The following is a 4,290-nucleotide window of genomic DNA, read 5'->3' as shown; positions in this document are numbered from 1 at the left end:
TAAATAATGTATATATATAATTAAATAATAATTGTTAAAAAAATATGTTTATGAAATAAAATAAATAATTACATTACATAATATGGGGAGTATTTAAGAAAATGAAGGTGTCTAAAACCCTATTTTACCAACTAAAATTGTCATAATTATATTTAACAAAAAAAAACTCCTAAAATCATGATACAACACAATATAGTAGATTCCCTCTCTCCACAAATAACTTCTTTTTTGAGAAAAGGGGGACGGAACCCCAAGAAAAAAATTATTAATAGAAAGGAAATTACAAGAGAGAAATGGGCATACTCATTTTTACAAAGTCAAAAAACAACGACCTAAGAAATGTTTCGGAAAAACAATTAACAATAGTCTTTTTGCGCTAGCCCAATAACCAAATATTGGAATGGACCCACTTCAAAATTCAAATCAACATCTCACGGCCCAAAGTATTTTCCATGGAATCCAATTCCAAGTTATTGGCAAGATGAAAGCCCAATCTTCATAATAGGCCTCAAACATCAAATATTTGTAAGTCGAGCAGATTGAATTGTTTTTAATCCCATCATCTCTATTTTTAGGGCCCAGATAATACTTCCTGTTAGAATAGTCTCTATCTCTCTCTCATATCTATAAATAAATTTGTTGAGGACCTTGGTGATGCAGCATAGGGTAGATGGTTGCTGCATCAAATGAATATACACCACATTGAACCAAAAGCCAGAATTGCCAAACAGGTTCCAAATGTCATGACGCCTGTTGTCATTGCAGAAACTATGATGTTGGACTTTCTTACCCCATTTTAAGCTGCCAATTTGATTACCTACACCACAATCAGACCAACAGATTTCCTCCATAGCATAAATCCAAACCATACCATTGTTAATAATCCAAACCCACTAACAACCCGTCCAACCCAACCCGTCAAACCGTTAACCCGCCAATTAAGAGGGTTGAAATTGGGCTCAACCCGCCCAACCCTCCAAACCGTCGCTAATATATAATATATATATATATATATATATATATTTATTAGGGAATGGTTCAAATGAGAACACCTTCATTTTTGTAAAATTTTATGTTTGTATTTCATTTTAGCTAAACGTATATGTTACCAAAAGAGATTCACGATCAAAAAATGATGACAAATAATCTAATTAATAAGAGAAAATTATTGAAATCTTTTTTACAGCAACAACAAATTCATATGTCGAAGAATATGAATGATACTAATAGATATTTTGTTGACGAATCCATCAATCTAAATACCCCGTCATTTGATGTTATACTTTAGTGGAAATAAAATGTTTAGTTATAGCATTTTGCTACAACAACATTAGATCTTATAGGATGCCTAAAATGTCTAAGCGTCCTAATATGATTCTTTATAGGACGAAACAAGAAAAATGTCTTATCTAAAAGAGTTACAATATGCTTATAGGATGATTTTAGACGTCCTAACAAATTCTATAACGCTTTTAAAATAAAGTCTTATATTAGTTATTTTTTACGACACGACTTGAAAAGTGTATATGAACATAGATGTCCTATAAATAGATGAGTTTTTGGGACACTTCTCAAAATATTTGTATAAAATAACTAATACGACATTTTATTTAAAGATCATTCAAAAACACTTGTTGAAGCGTCCCAAAACGTCATGTAAACCTATTGTAACCTTTTTAGATAGGACGCTATATAGTATGGTCTATAAACTTAAGTTTTATAAATTATTTCATTCGTCAAATTTATGTAACTACTAACCCGCCAACCCAACCCAACCCAACCCAACTCGCCAACCCAACCCAACCCGCCTCAACCAGCAAGGGTAGGGTTGGGTTGGGTTGGGTTGGGTTATACTTTTGGATGGGTTGGGATGAGTTGAGATTTTTTCAAACCACCATGATTAGGTTGGGTTGTAAAAATGTTGTAAACCGCCCAACCCAACCCGCGTGCACCCCTACAACTAGACAGCCATAAAACCAGACCAGTCTAAGGATTAGCAGTACCCCTCAAAGCCTGAATTTTGTCAAAACCACCAGAGAATCCCTCAAGACATCTCCAAACCTTAGTAGTATACGTACATTCAACAAACAGGTGGTTATGAGATTCTATTCCATCATGGCATAGAACACATAAATTATCATCAATCACTTTCCAACAGGCAAGTCTATCCAAAGTTCTCAGTCTTTCTTTTATTGCAAGCCACAAGAAGAAAGCATGTCGGGGTACACCTTGGCTGAACCAAACCAACCTGGACCAGGGAGCTAACTCAAAATTCATGAACATATCATTCCAAACTGCAACAACTTTAAAATCAACTGTAGAACCCCCTCTGCATTTCCATCTCACTTTGTCACAAACATTAGCATTAAGACAAGACATGTATTGTTGGAGGACACCCCCATACTTGCACCAAATTTCCGGAGGCCATAGCCATAAGCCATCAATCACTATATCTGAAACTTTTAAACTCAGCTGCATCTTAGCTTCATAAATCTCTCTTCTAGAGATGAAGGAGCATAAAGGACCCGCTGGATGCCAATAATCAAACCATAAAGAAGTGGAACAACCATCACCCAGATTATGCACAATATGATCTCCGGACGCATTTCTGATACCAACAGCTTTCCTCCAAAACCAAGGAGCATCATTAACATTTCCCACTTCCCAAAAATTTCTACCTTTTGATTTGTATTCATGTATCCATTTGACCCATAAAGACTCACCATTTTCAACAATTTTCCAAATCTGCTTGGTCAAAAGAGCTTTATTTCAGTTCTTCAAAGCTTTAACCCCAAGTCCCCCCATTTCTCTAGGTAGGCAGGCAGTTTTCCAGCTGATTTTGGCTTTACCTCTGATAGATTCCCCACTACACCATAGAAAACCTCTCAAAAGTTTTTCAATCTCTTTAACCACAGATACCAAAAGAAGAAATAGAGAAGCCCAATAGACACTTATAGATGAAAGAACAGAGTTGATCAATTGTAGTCTTCCAGTCCAACACTCTTCTTTTGATCTTATCAATCAAGCTTACACAATCCTTATGAAATAACTTGGATGATAAAAGTGGAACACCCAAGTATCTAACAGGCAAAGTTCCCAACTTGAAAGGTCGAATCTTCATAATTTTAACTCTATTGCTCCCTACAACATTGCCCAGGTAAGATGTACTCTTTCCTAGACTAGGCTTCAGGCTCGAAACATTACTAAACTCCCAAAGCATCCTTGAGCACAATAACAAAATCAACATCCCCATGGAAAAACATCAAAAGATCGTCAGCAAAACATCGATGAGTAATGACTAGATTTTCACATTTAGGATGGTATTTAAAATTCTCCCCAACTCTAATTTTTCTTTTGACCATTAGAGTCAACACCTCCATTACAAGAGTAAACAAATATGGAGAGAGAGGGTCACCCTGCTTGATACCTCTTTTACCCAGAAAGAAGCCATGATGATCACCGTTAACACGAATGGTAAAAGAGGCAGAAGTAACACATTTCATGATCCAACAAATCATACAAGGGTGAAAACTGTTGATCCCAGATCTCTCAATAACACTAATATTTAAGTTACGAATAACCTAAATATGTTGTGTGGATGGAATAAAATGAAGAACACTCAAGAACAAATATGAATATTTAGGAATATACTTTGAGTGTCGAATGATTCACTTTATTCAAATGATTAGGAGGAAAAGCGTAAAGGATCACATGAAACGTAAAGTCTATTTATACTAGAAAACTAATTAAGGAGATTGCTATCTATGGAAGATATTTAGAAAATCTCTTATGGAAAGGAAATATATATAGACATATGGAAAATAAATAAAGCAAAGTAAATCTTTGGAGAATCCAGCTGTCTTCTATGGGGCGTTGTTCAACTATGTCTTAATATCTTCTTCATCGGGTGCCTTTGGTTGAACTATCGTGGAAGACTCCAAGTGTTGGTAACCAGAGGGGTTATGAAGATGCCCAGTTTATCGCATCTCTGGACTTTCATCGACCTTCTGGTTGTACTGGACACTTAGTCTTTTTGCCTGAAAGTCTTCCATTGGCCTTCTGCTCTTTCACACTTGTTGTTTTTCATTACTTTTACAAATATGAGTTATGAGGTCTAACAATCTCCTCCTAAGTAATGAAAAGACAAACATTTGCTAATCTATGAGCAATCAAAGAATAAGTGAAAGACAGAGGCTAAACTAAAAGAAAAACATCCTTTGCCAAAATTTTTCATTGGACTAGGTGTTGGATGAATTCTTACAAAAGTGATGGAATGAAAATGAAATTACA

This window comes from Cynara cardunculus (assembly GCF_001531365.2).
Source record: "Cynara cardunculus var. scolymus isolate 2C chromosome LG 8, CcrdV1, whole genome shotgun sequence".
Taxonomy (NCBI): Eukaryota; Viridiplantae; Streptophyta; class Magnoliopsida; order Asterales; family Asteraceae; genus Cynara; species Cynara cardunculus.
Note: the sequence above shows the minus strand (reverse complement) of the source record.